Source organism: Bombina bombina, chromosome 1 (assembly GCF_027579735.1).
Source record: "Bombina bombina isolate aBomBom1 chromosome 1, aBomBom1.pri, whole genome shotgun sequence".
Lineage (NCBI taxonomy): Eukaryota > Metazoa > Chordata > Amphibia > Anura > Bombinatoridae > Bombina > Bombina bombina.
This window is the reverse complement of record NC_069499.1, coordinates 1,415,812,843-1,415,827,166: the sequence shown is the minus strand read 5'-3', so window position 1 is coordinate 1,415,827,166 and position 14,324 is coordinate 1,415,812,843. Positions and strand designations below refer to the sequence as shown.

At 37.8% G+C, this 14,324-nt stretch overlaps 1 protein-coding gene across 1 annotated transcript in view; it reads right to left on the bottom strand.

Moving 5' to 3' along the window:
- Positions 1-14,324, bottom strand: part of PEAR1 (platelet endothelial aggregation receptor 1) — a 281,847-nt gene that overhangs the window by 33,814 nt on the left and 233,709 nt on the right. The gene's annotated exons all lie outside the window — the stretch shown is intronic.

The following is a 14,324-nucleotide window of genomic DNA, read 5'->3' as shown; positions in this document are numbered from 1 at the left end:
CAATCTGATCCTGTCTCAGAAATCACTGTTGGAACCCTGCTGCCTGATAACAGTTCTACCAAAGCTAAGTGCATTTGTTGTAAACTTGTGGAGATTATATCTCCAGCTGTGGTTTGTAATAGTTGTCATGATAAGCTTTTACATGCAGAGAATGTGTCCATTAGTAATAGTACATTGCCTGTTGCTGTTCCTTCAACATCTAATGTACAAGATATACCTGTGAATTTAAAAGATTTTATTGCTGATTCTATTCAGAAGGCTTTGTCTGGCATCCCGCCTTCTAATAAACGTAAAAGGTCTTTTAAAACTTCTCATAAAGTTGATGAATTTTCAAATGACCGACAACATACTGAATTATCCTCCTCTGATGTGGATCTGATTCAGAAGATCCTTCCTATGATATTGACACTGACAAATCTACTTATTTATTTAAAATGGAGTGTTGATTACATTGGATATTGAGGAAATTAGTCCTCTTGATATTAAAACTATTATTAAAACTAGTAAACGTTTATAAACCTCCTGTGGTTACTCCAGAGGTTTTTCCAGTTCCTGATACTATTTCTTTTATGATTTTTAAGGAATGGAATAGGCCTGGTACTTCTTTTATTCCTTCTTCAAGGTTTACAAAATTGTATCCTTTGCCAGCAGTTACATTGGAGTTTTGGGAAAAGATCCCCAAAGTTGATGGGGCTCTCTCTACTCTTGCTAAACGTACTACTATTCCTGTGGAAGATAGTACTTCATTTAAAGATCCTTTAGATAAGAAACTTGAATCTTATCTAAGGAAAGCCTATTTATATTCTGGTCATCTTCTCAGGCCTGCAATTTCTTTGGCTGATGTTGCAGCTGCATCAACTTTCTGGTTGGAAAATTTAGCGCAACAAGAAATGGATTCTGATTTGTCTAGCATTGTTCACTTGCTTCAACATGCTAATCATTTTATTTGTGATGCCATTTTTGATATCATCAAAATTGATGTTAAATCTATGTCTCTAGCTATTTTAGCTAGAAGAGATTTGTTGCTTTAATCTTGGAATGCTGACATGACTTCTAAGTCTAGATTGCTATCTCTTTCTTTCCAAGGTAATAAGTTATTTGGTTCTCAGATGGATTCGATTATTTCAACTGTCACTGGTGGGAAGGGAGTTTTTTTGCCTCAGGATAGAAGACCTAAGGGTAAATCTAAAGTTTCTAACCGTTTTCGTTCCTTTTGACAAATTAAGGAACAGAAACCTAATCCTTTCCCCAAGGAATCTGTTTCCAATTGGAAACCTTCTTCAAATTGGAATAAATCAAAGCCGTTTAAGAAACCAAAGCCAGTCCCCAAGTCCACATGAAGATGCGGCCCTCATTCCAGCTCAGCTGGTAGGGGGCAGATTAAGGTTTTTCAAGGATGTTTGGACAAATTCTGTTCAGAAACAATGGATTCTGAGTATTGTCTCTCAGGGGTATCGAATAGGATTCAGAGTAAAACCTCCTGTGAGAAGATAGTTTCCCTCACGCATCCCAGCAAATCCAGTAAAGGCTCAGGCTTTCCTGAAGTGTGTTTCAGACCTGGAGCTTTCAGGGGTAATCATGCCAATTCTGTTTCAGGAACAGGGTCTGGGGTTTTATTCAAATATATTAATTGTCCCAAAAAAAGAAAATTTGTTCAGACCAGTTCTGGATCTGAAAATTTTGAATCGTTATGTAAGAGTACCAACTTTCAATAGTGACTATAAGGACTATTCTGCCTTTTGTTCAGCAAAGGCATTATATGTCCACAATAGACTTACAGGATGCATATCTTCATATTCCGATTCATCCAGATCATTATCAGTTTCTGAGATTCTCTTTTCTAGACAAGCATTACCAATTTGTCGCTCTTCCTTTTGGCCTAGCGACAGCTCCAAGAATCTTTTCAAAGGTTCTCGGTGCCCTACTCTCTGTAATCAGAGAACGGGGTATTGCGGTGTTTCCTTATTTGGACGATATCTTGGTACAAGCTCACGGCTAGATTTGGAGTTTTGTCGGTAACGACCCGAAAAACTAACGCCGGCTTTTTTCTGGCCGCACCATAAAAATAACTCTGGTATTGAGAGTCCACAGAATGGCTGCGTTAGGTTCCAAAAAAGGAGCGTAGAGCATTTTTAACGCAGCTTCAACTCTCAATACCAGAGTTGCTTATGGATGCTGCCAGCCTCAAAAACGTGCTCGTGCATGATTCCCCCATAGGAAACAATGGGGCTGTTTGAGCTGAAAAAAAACCTAACACCTGCAAAAAAGCCGCGTTCAGCTCTTAACGCAGCCCCATTGTTTGCTATGGGGAAACACTTCCTATGTCTGCACCTAACACTCTAACATGTACCCCGAGTCTAAACGCCCCTAACCTTACACTTATTAACCCCTAATCTGCCGCCCCCGCTATCGCTGACACCTGCATTTTATTTTTAACCCCTAATCTGCCGCTCCGTAAACCGCCGCTACTTACATTATCCCTATGTACCCCTAATCTGCTGCCCCTAACACCGCCGACCCCTGTATTATATTTATTAACCCCTAATCTGCCCCCCACAACGTCGCCTCCACCTGCCTACACTTATTAACCCCTAATCTGCCGACCGGAGCTCACCGCTATTCTAATAAATGTATTAACCCCTAAAGCTAAGTCTAACCCTAACACCCCCCTAAGTTAAATATAATTTACATCTAGCGAAATTAATTAACTCTTATTAAATAAATTATTCCTATTTAAAGATAAATGCTTACCTGTAAAATAAATCCTAATATAGCTACAATATAAATTATAATTATATTATAGCTATTTTAGGATTAATATTTATTTTACAGGTAACTTTGTATTTATTTTAACCAGGTACAATAGCTATTAAATAGTTAAGAACTATTTAATAGCTAAAATAGTTAAAATAATTACAAAATTACCTGTAAAATAAATACTAACCTAAGTGACAATTAAACCTAACACTACACTATCAATAAATTAATTAAATAAACTACCTACAATTACCTACAATTAACCTAACACTAAACTATCAATAAATTAATTAAATACAATTCCTACAAATAAATACAATTAAATAAACTAGCTAAAGTACAAAAAATAAAAAAGAACTAAGTTACAAAAAATAAAAAAATATTTACAAACATAAGAAAAATATTACAACAATTTTAAACTAATTACACCTACTCTAAGCCCCCTAATAAAACAACAAAGCCCCCCAAAATAAAAAATGCCCTACCCTATTCTAAATGACTAAAGTTAAAAGCTCTTTTACCTTACCAGCCCTGAACAGGGCCCTTTGCTGGGCATGCCCCAAGAAGTTCAGCTCTTTTGCCTGTAAAAAAAAACATACAATACCCCCCCCAACATTACAACCCACCACCCACATACCCCTAATCTAACCCAAACCCCCCTTAAATAAACCTAACACTAAGCCCCTGAAGATCTTCCTACCTTGTCTTCACCTCACCGGGTATCACCGATCGGTCCTGGCTCCGATATCTTCATCCAACCCAAGCGGGGGCTAGACATCCACTGAAGAAGTCCAGAAGAGGGTCCAAAGTCTTCATCCTATCCGGGAAGAAGAGGCGATCCGGACCGGCAACCATCTTGATCCAAGCGGCATCTTCTATCTTCATCCGATGACGACCAGCTCCATCCTGAAGACCTCCACCGCGGGCCCATCTTCTTCCGGCCACGTCCAACTGAAGAATGACGGTTTCTTTAAGGGACGTCATCCAAGATGGAGTCCCTCGAATTCCGATTGGCTGATAGGATTCTATCAGCCAATCGGAATTAAGGTAGGAATATTCTGATTGGCTGATGGAATCAGCCAATCAGAATCAAGTTCAATCCGATTGGCTGATCCAATCAGCCAATCAGATTGAGCTCGCATTCTATTGGCTGTTCCGATCAGGCAGGTGTGGGGGGCAGATTAGGGGTTAATAAATATAATATAGGGGTCGGCGGTGTTAGGGGCAGCAGATTAGGGGTACATAAGGATAACGTAGGTGGCGGCACTTTGCGGTCGGCAGATTAGGGGTTAATAAGTGTAGGCAGATGGAGGCGATGTTGAGGGGGGCAGATTAAGGGTTAATACATATAATACAGGGGTCGGCGGTGTTAGGGGGAGCAGATTAGGCGTACATAAGGATAACGTAGGTGGCGGTCGGCAGATTAGGGTTAAAAAAATGTATTTGAGTGTCGGCGATGTGGGGGGACCTCGGTTTAGGGGTACATAGGTAGTTTATGGGTGTTAGTGTACTTTAGAGTACAGTAGTTAAGAGCTTTAGAAACCGGCGTTAGCCCAGAAAGCTCTTAACTACTGACTTTTTTCCTGCGGCTGGAGTTTTGTCGTTAGATGTCTAACGCTCACTTCAGAAACGACCCTAAATACCGGAGTTATAAAAATCCCATTGAAAAGATAGGATACGCAATTTACGTAAGGGGATCTGCGGTATGGAAAATTCGCGGCTGAAAAGTGAGCGTTAGACCCTATTTTGAGTGACTCCAAATACCGGCGGTAGCCTAAAACCAGCGTTAGGAGCCTCTAACGCTGGTTTTCACGGCTAACGCCAAACTCCAAATCTAGGTCTCAGTCTTTACATTCTAAAAAGTCTAAAAGCAGAGGATAATGTAGATGTGATAAATAGTTAAAAAGTATGTATATTTAATGACATAAAGTGCATAAAGTATATCACAAAAAGGTGCATGGATCCATGACTTAATTAGTACAATCTTAAAATGAGAAAAAAAAAAATATATATATATATATTTAAAATATGACAGTCAAATGAGACAAGTTAGATAAAAACACCAGTAAAACATACAATTTATACCATCAAACAATTGGATATAAGAAATAAAAAATAAAAAATAATTGATAACGGTAGTAGTTAGGCAGTCAGTGCCAAGTGTAAATTAGAGTACGTCAGGTAATGTCTCAGTTCTCCTCCTAAATGTAATCCAAAGTGCAAGTGCAAAAAAGGGAAATAATGACAAGACCACAATGTAGATGCTGTGTCCAAAAATCCAAAGTGATGAAAAATGTGAAAAAATGTGACAAAATATTAAAAATACAAAAAGAAATAAAAAAAATGTAAAAAATGTGACAAAAATAAGACAAAAATAAGGTGCTAATGTACCAAAGAAATTTTTGAAATGACCAAAAAACTGTGAATGTGAAGGTCCCCAAATCCTGTGGAACAAAATATATTTTTTTCTGACTGCCTAACTACCACTGTTATCAATTATTTTTTATTTTATTTTTTTTTATTTTTTTTTTATTTCTTATATCCAATTGTTTGATTGATGGTATAAATTGTATGTTTTACTGGTGTTTTTATCTAACTTGTCTCATTTGACTGTCATATTTTAAATATATATATATATATATATATATATATATATATATATATATATATATATATATTTTTTTTTTTTTTTTTTTCTCATTTTAAGATTGTACTAATTAAGTCATGGATCCATGCACCTTTTTGTGATATACTTTATGCACTTTATGTCATTAAATATACATACTTTTTAACTATTTATCACATCTACATTATCCTCTGCTTTTAGACTTTTTATTTGCCTTTATACCTTGCCTTTGATTAGGCGCTCCTTCAGCTTCTCTTTGTGTATTTACTTATACTATGGGTGGCTAGGGACCCATTCTGTTAAGGAGCTAGAGGTCATCTCTTTTTTAGCGCTGTAAGATACTTGCTAATACTCAGTCTTTACATTCTGCAGTATCTCACACAAATCAACTAGTGTTGTTTCTTCGAAAAAAAAAGGTTGGAGGATCAATTTACTAAAAAGTTCTTTGATTCCTCAGACAAGGGTCACCTTTTTAGGTTTCCAGATAGATTCAGTGTCCATGACTCTGTCTCTAACAGACAAGAGACGTTTTAAATTGGTTTCAGCTTGTCAGAACCTTCAGTCTCAGTCATTCCCTTCAGTAGCTATATGCATGGAAGTTTTAGGTCTTATGACTGCAGCATCGGATGCGATCCCCTTTCTTCATATGAGACCTCTTCAGCTTTGTATGCTGAACCAATGGTGCAGGGATTATACAAGGATATCACAATTAATATCCTTAAATCCCAATGTTCGACTATCTCTGACTTGGTGGTCAGATCACCATCGTATAGTTCTAGGGGCCTCTTTTGTTCATCCAACCTGGACTGTGATCACAACAGATGCGAGTCTATCAGGTTGGGGAGCTGTTTGGGGATCTCTGACAGCACAAGGGGTTTGGAAATCTCAAGAGGCGAGATTACCAATCAATATTTTGAAACTCTGTGCAATTTTCAGGGCTCTTCAGATTTGGCCTCTGTTGAAGAGAGAATCACTCATTTGTTTTCAGACAGACAATATCACAACTGTGGCATATGTCAATCATCAGGGTGGGACTCACAGTCCCCAAGCTATGAAAGAAGTATCCCGGATACTTGCTTGGGCGGAATCTAGTACTTGTCTAATTTCGGTGGTTCATATCCCAGGTATAGACAATTGGGAAGCGGATTATCTCAGCCATCAGATTTTACATCCGGTGGAGTGGTCCCTCCATCCAGATGTGTTTTCTCAGGTTGTTCAGATGTGGGGTCTTCCAGAAATAGATCTGATGGCTTCTCATCTAAACAAGAAACTTCCCAGATATCTGTCCAGGTCCAGGGATCCTCAGACGGAAGCAGTGGATGCGTTGACACTTCCTTGGTGTTATCAACCTGCTTATATTTTCCCGCCTCTAGTTCTTCTTCCAAGAGTGATCTCAAAAAAAAAAATCATGTAGCAACCGTTTTTGTTGCTGGTGGCTCCAGCATGGCCTCACAGATTTTGGTATGCGGATCTTGTTCGGATGTCCAGTTGCCAACCTTGGCCACTTCCATTAAGGCCAGACCTTCTGTCTCAAGGTCCATTTTTCCATCAGGATCTGTCAGGATGCCAGGAATCAGACTGAGACGAGAAGTGCAAAAATAATCACACCTTTATTAATAGCAAAAAATAATAAAAAGTACACAAGTCAAATAACAAGCCAGGAATCAAAACCAGAGCTGGTAGTCAGACAAGCCGAGTCAGGAGCCAAAGGGAATAGTCAGACGAGCTGAGTCAGGAGCCAAAGTGAATAGTCAGACGAGCCAGAATCAGGAACAAGGAGAACAACAGAGTCAGGAACAAGCCAGGGATCAGGAACCAGGAAAGACATCAGACAGCCAGGTAATACACAGGAGCTCTAACAAACAGGTCTGAGACAATGCAAGGGAAAAGCATACTGAATAGAGGGCCCTTTAAATAATAAGTGATGACATCACAATTCTGAGACTGCATCCTGTCTCACACGGATGATGTACACCAGTCTGGCCATAAAAGGAAGTGCAGGAATTGAGCAGCATCACACAGTATGCACCAGAGTCAGCAAGAGAGGTGAGTAAAATGGCTGCCAGCAGCACATGGCAAAAAAAACAGGGAAAAAACCCTGACAGTACCCTCCCCTCAATGACCCGTCCCCCTCAGGAGGACAAAAGGCTTATAGGGGAAACGGGCATGGAAGGCACGGAGGAGAGCAGGAGCATGAACATCAGAGGAGGGAACCCATGAACACTCCTCCGGACCGTAGCCCCTCCAGTGAACCAAATACTGTACACGGCCCCTGGACATACAAGAATCAATAATGCTGCTGACCTCATACTCCTCATGGTTGTCAACAAAGATAGGACGGGGACGAGGCAACACAGTGGTAAACCGATTGCAAACCAATGGTTTCAAGAGGTAGACATGAAAATCATTGGAGATGCTCATTGCAGGAGGAAGGTCAAGAGCATAGGACACAGGATTGACCAGTCGGAGTATTTGAAAAGGACCAACATAACGGGGAGCCAGTTTATTGGAAGGCACACAAAGGTTCAAGTTGCGGGAGGACAGCCAAACTCTCTCACCAAACTGGTAGGAAGGCGCGGGCAGATGCCTACGATCAGCCTGGAACTTTTGGCGCTGCATAGAACGATGAAGGCAATCCTGAATCTGTACCCACGTGGAACGGAGTTGCCGGAGATGCTCCTCCAAAGCCGGAATACCCTGAGACATGAATGAATCGGGCAACAAGGATGGTTGAAACCCATAATTCGCCATGAACGGGGATAACTTGGAGGAAGCATTAATAGCACTATTACGAGCAAACTCTGCCCAAGGTAACAGTTCAGACAAATTATTGTGGTGATCTGAGACATAATGGAGGAACTGTTTCAGAGCTTGATTAGACCATTCCGCAGCCCCATTGGATTGAGGGTGATATGCCAAGGAGAAGGAAAGCTGGATCCCCATTTGAGCACAAAAGGCACGCCAACATCTGGAGACAAACTGGCTACCCCAGTCCGACACTATCTCCTTGGGTAACCCATGTAAACGGAAGACCTCCCGGGCAATAATTGAAGCAAGCTCCTGATTGGTAGGCAACTTCTTCAAGGGAATGCAATGTGACATTTTAGAAAAACGGTCAACCACCATAAGGATAACAGTATTGCCATTGGAAACAGGGAGCTCGACAATGAAGTCCATGGAAAGATGTGTCCAAGGACACTCACCATTAGCAATAGATTGAAGAAGACCCATAGGAAGACGTCGAGGAGTCTTATTCTGTGCACAAACTGAGCAGGAGGCAACATACGCAGCAACATCAGAACTAAAACCTGGCCACCAGAATTGTCGAGTGACAGACCAAATTATTTGGTTCTTGCCTGGGTGATCTGTGGCTTTAGGATAGTGGTAAGTGTGCAAAAGTTTAGTTCAAATTTCTCAGGAAAAAAACACTTACCACTAGGTTTCTCAGGAGGTGCATTGGTTTGTGCAGCCAGGGTCTACTCCCCCAAAGGAGAAGTCAAATTAGTACTATGGTAGTCAAAATATAGTCAGGAGGTATAACTGGAGTAGGTACAGACTCCTCCTTGTACAGAGGCGAAAATTGTCGAGAGAGGGCATCAGTCCTAACATTCTTACTACCAGGCAGGTAGGAGACCACATAATTAAACCGAGACAAAAATAGCACCCATCGGGCGACAAATGTTTCGCTTCAGATAGATAAGTTAAATTCTTGTGGTCTGTAAGAATGAGCACTGGTACGCTAGTACCCTCGAGTAGATGCCTCCATTCCTTGAGTGCCAAAATTATGGCCAGTAATTCCCTGTCGCCAATTTCATAATTGCACTCCGCTGGAGACAATTTCTTAGAGAAGAAACCACACGGATGCAAGGAACCATCAGGCGTAGGGATAGTCATCTTAGATACAAACAAATACAAAGAAATGGTACATTCACTTATACAAGGGGCAAAATTTATCAAGCCCCGAAAAAATGCGCCGAAAAAGCCGCGATTATTTTCGCAATAGTTCGCAATGTGTGAATTCAAAAATGTCGCCAGTATTTATCAAAATTCTAGAGACATTTTTGGGGCAAAACTTTTTTGCGATGTCAAGCGAATGGCTGATCCTAGTTTTCTTGCGAAAATGTCATTTTCACTTTATTTATCAATCCTAATTTTAGACACTGGTAAATGGTTTATTGTTTTAATCAAGTGATTGTTTAAAAGAATGCTATTTCTTATATATTAAAGTTAGTTTTATTTTGCCCCTTCTTTGGCTCTCTTTCATTAAGGAAGGTTGCCCGTTTTTTGGAGCTCATCTTCGTTCTTTTTAATACACTTATTTCAATTGCACTTAAATTATTTTACTTTTTTATAATATATTTATTATTATTCAGGATCTGCGCCTTGTTGTGGGCAATTTCTAACCCTAGATAAAGCAAGTAAAAGAAATATTTCCATTTTCCCTCCAGACAAACAACAATATTGCTCTTTATTTTTCACTCCTCGCAACCTACAAATTGGCGAGATTAAAAGCAGTGAATATTACATGCACCACTTTTCATAAATATATGAGAACTGCGAATATATACAGGCATTTTAAAATGCCAATAGAGAATAATACAAGAATTAGGCATTTCCAGACAATTTATTCGCATATACTTAAGACTTGCGAATGTTATGAGTCAATTTGTTCGCACATATGAAAAGTTGAGACTTTATTGGCGCATAACCTTTCATAAATATGGTGATATAATTTGTGAGGTTTTTTTTGACGACAAATGTGAGAATTTTCTTATTCTCACTTTGATAAATCTTGCCCAAGATGTGAACACCTACAAAAAATTACGGTGTAATCCAACCATCATTTACAAAGTATTTCTAAAACACCTTCTGGATAAAGCATCTAATATAGGTATTCTTAATGAGAAAGAACACAATTACCTTCTCCCTAACCACCCTATTATTCCAGTCATATACGTCCTTCCAAAAATCCACAAATCACTTACTAACCCACCAGGCAGACCAATTATTTCAGGGATTGACTCACTAACGTCAAATTTATCAGCCTATATCGACAAATATCTTCAAAAATACGTCATAAACTTAGACTCATATTTAAGAGACTCAACAAACCTATTAATAATGTTAGATAATTTCAAATGGACTGATGAATATATACTAGTGACATGCGATGTTCAGGCACTGTATACCTCCATTAGACACGAAGATGGCCTCCATGCCATCAATAAATATTTAAGAAATGACCCAACTATGTTAAAAGAACAACGAGAATTCATAATAGATTGTATAGAATTTATTCTAACCCATAACTTTTTTATGTACGAAAACACATACTATGAACAGATTTGCGGAACAGCTATGGGCACTAAATTTGCCCCTAGTTACGCAAATCTGTTCGTGGGATTATGGGAAACACAATTCCTACAAGAGAGCCCCTTCAAAAATAATTTCATCATGTATAAAAGATTTATTGATGATCTCTTCTTTGTCTGGAAAGGCACAACACAAGATTTAAATACCTGCTTAGAACATATGAACAACAATCAACTTAATCTAAAATTCACTGCAGACTACAGTACAGAGAAAATACATTATCTAGACCTAGAAATTAGCATAGAAAATAACGAGCTTCTCACAAAAACCTATTTCAAAGAGGTCGATGCAAACAACTTCATACACGAAACAAGTGGTCACCTCAAGCGGTGGAAACAAAATATACCAAAGGGTCAGTTCCTTAGACTCAAAAGAAACTGTAAAAAAGACACAGATTTTGAAATCCAATCAAAGAGACTTAAAGAGAAATTCATAGAAAGAGGATACACAGAGGAAGAAATAGAAGTGGAAAGACTTCAAGTACAAAAAAACAACAGAAAGGACATACTCAAATATAAACCCAAAGATAAAACTAACACTATAGAAGAATCTAAAGAATGGTTCATCCCTTTCATCACAGAGTACAGTGAGGATAGAGGTGAAATAGAAAAAATTATCAAATCACACTGGAAAATACTACAACAAGATCCACACTTAGGAGAAAAATTACCACAAACCCCAAAATTCATTTACAAAAAGGCCAAAAATCTAAAAAGTTCACTAGCTCCAACCATAAAACATAACAAACCGAAAATCCAAAAAGGAGTTCAAGGTGAAACATTACAGGGATTTTATCCCTGCGGTTTCTGCAAAGCATGCAGACATGCAAAAAAAGCTAAATCATTCAAATCCAGCATCACAAACAAGGAATATAAAATAAAAGAGACTATAAGATGTACAGACACAAACATAATATATCTTATAACATGCACAAAATGTGACAAACAATATATAGGTGAAACGGAAAGGATGATAAAAGAACGAATAAGGGAACACATATTATCAATAGAAAAATCGTAACTAGAATGAAATAAAGACCTGCCAGTTCCCAAACACTTCAGAACTTGCAATAACAGCAATCTAAAATATTTCAACTACACAGCTATACAAAAAATTAAACAAAATATAAGAGGTGGTAACCAGGCAAACAACCTACTTAAAAAAGAAGCAAAATGGATCTTCGAAATGCAAACCTTAAGACCAAAAGGTCTGAATATAGACTTCAGTCTAAACTGTTTCTTGAATACTTGAACCACAAAAAATCCTGCATGCCAACACCAAAAACCCAATCTGATAACAACACTTCATAAACAATTAAAAATTTCACCAAAAATTTAAAAAAATCGTTTTATAATACAATCCTTCAACAAAGGCTAAAAGTGAACAAACACTCCAAATTCGGAAGAGAAACCCAACAGGTTGATACACAACTAATAATAATGGATGTTCTATATCCTTGAACCAATACAATTGAAATGATGAATACCAAAAGATTAACCTGCTCTTCAACAAAAGATTATAAAAGAACGAACACTAAAAATAAATAAATTACAAAAATAGGAATAAAAATTCCAGAACCAATAATAATGCATGTTTCACCAAAAACCCAATCTGATAACAATACTTCATAAACAATTCAAAATTTCACCAAAAATGTTAAAAAATCGTTTTATGATACACTCCTTCAACAAAGGCTAAAAGAGTACAAACACTCCAAATTCGGAAGAGAAACCCAACAGGTTGATACACAACTAATAATAATGGATATTCTATATCCTTGAACCAATACAATTGAAATGATGAATACCAAAAGATTAACCTGCTCTTCAACAAAAGATTATAAAAGAACGAACACTAAAAATAAATAAATTGCAAAAATAGGAATAAAAATTCCAGAACCAATAATAATGCATCTGATAACAACACTTCATAAACAATTCAAAATTTCAACAAATTTTAAAAAATCGTTTTATGATACCCTCTTTCAACAAAGGCTAAAAGGGAACAAACACTCCAAATTCGGAAGAGAAACCCAACAGATTGATACACAACTATTAATAATGGATGTTTTATATCCTTGAACCAATACAATTGAAATGATGAATACCAAAAGATTAACCTGCTCTTCAACAAAAGATGATAAAAGAACAAACACTAAAAATAAATAAATTACAAAAATAGGAATAAAAATTCCAGAACCAATAATGCATGTTTCATATACTTGCACCAAAGCAATAATAATGGAAATAACGATTATTAATAAAAAACCTGCTTTTTAACAAACGATTACTAAAGATCAAACAAGAACACGCAAAATTGAAATTTCCCATTCCACTGTTATATTAAATTGCATCATCAAAACAAATGACTAAACCTCTAATTTACCAACCCTAGAATTGAACCAACAATAAAATATGAATTCTTGCACTAAAGGACTAAAAAGAACATAATAAATATTCAAATTGGCATATACCAAAAACCTTATACTGACTCACAAACCCTGTAAGGACAGATTCTCTGATGTACAAAAAGTTTTTTATGTTTTTATTATAACAATACATTCGTATTTGTGTTTACTACTGGAACAAGTTTTCATAACGTTTTATGCATTTACTTGGTCATCTGATACAAATAAGTGAAAATTCCCCCATCACCGTGATAAACTGAACCATTAATAGGTCACATGCTAAGGAATGACCAATCAAAAGCCCCGACACAACAACCAATAGGATCACCAGATTGTAAAGATACAACTACCTAGGGGATCCAATAGAATCAAATCACAGAATACAAAAACCCACTGTTTACAACTGCAAGGATATGCTTGATAAAGGCTGTATTAATCAGCTGAAACGCGTTGCCTACTCCTTGCTACACTGAACATTTTCATAGTCCACTTTCGAAGTGGACCGCCAAGACTACATCAAACCACGGACCAACAAATACGCTTGAAAGATATTCTGAAGCGTTCAAGAACAACCTTAAAAGCACCTAGTCCTCCTTTCAAAGGACCGCCAAGAACAACTGAAATACCTTACCTAATAATTGGGCCTAAAGAAACCTGTGGACACCTGCAGATCAGATACTCTGAAACAAATAGAGTACAGATCTAAACAGAACACATTCGCAACAATTCAAGAGGTTTTGAAAACCTGAACCGGGCAAAAAGCCCAGCCATCTGACAAAAGGATTAACGGTTAAAGCACACTACCACAATACCCCAGCATCTACCTCTTCAAGTGTGTGTAATCGCAGAGACAAACCAACTCGACATACTGAAACCACTACAACACCGGCAGCGGCTATCCCGGCTTCCGATCCACATTCATCACAGTAAAGATTGAATTGGGTACAAAAAGAAACTAGACCAGAAACAAAGTATCCCAAAAGAAACAACGGGTAAGATTTATTATACCTACACCAACTAAGGAAGTTAATGTGAAGGACAGATAACCAAAACTACTTAACAGTGACTTATAATCGCAATATATATAGCAATTAGACAAAAACGTGTTGCAGCACGCCCGCACATACTATCCCCACGGAGGACTTAACAACAGCGCTTTTA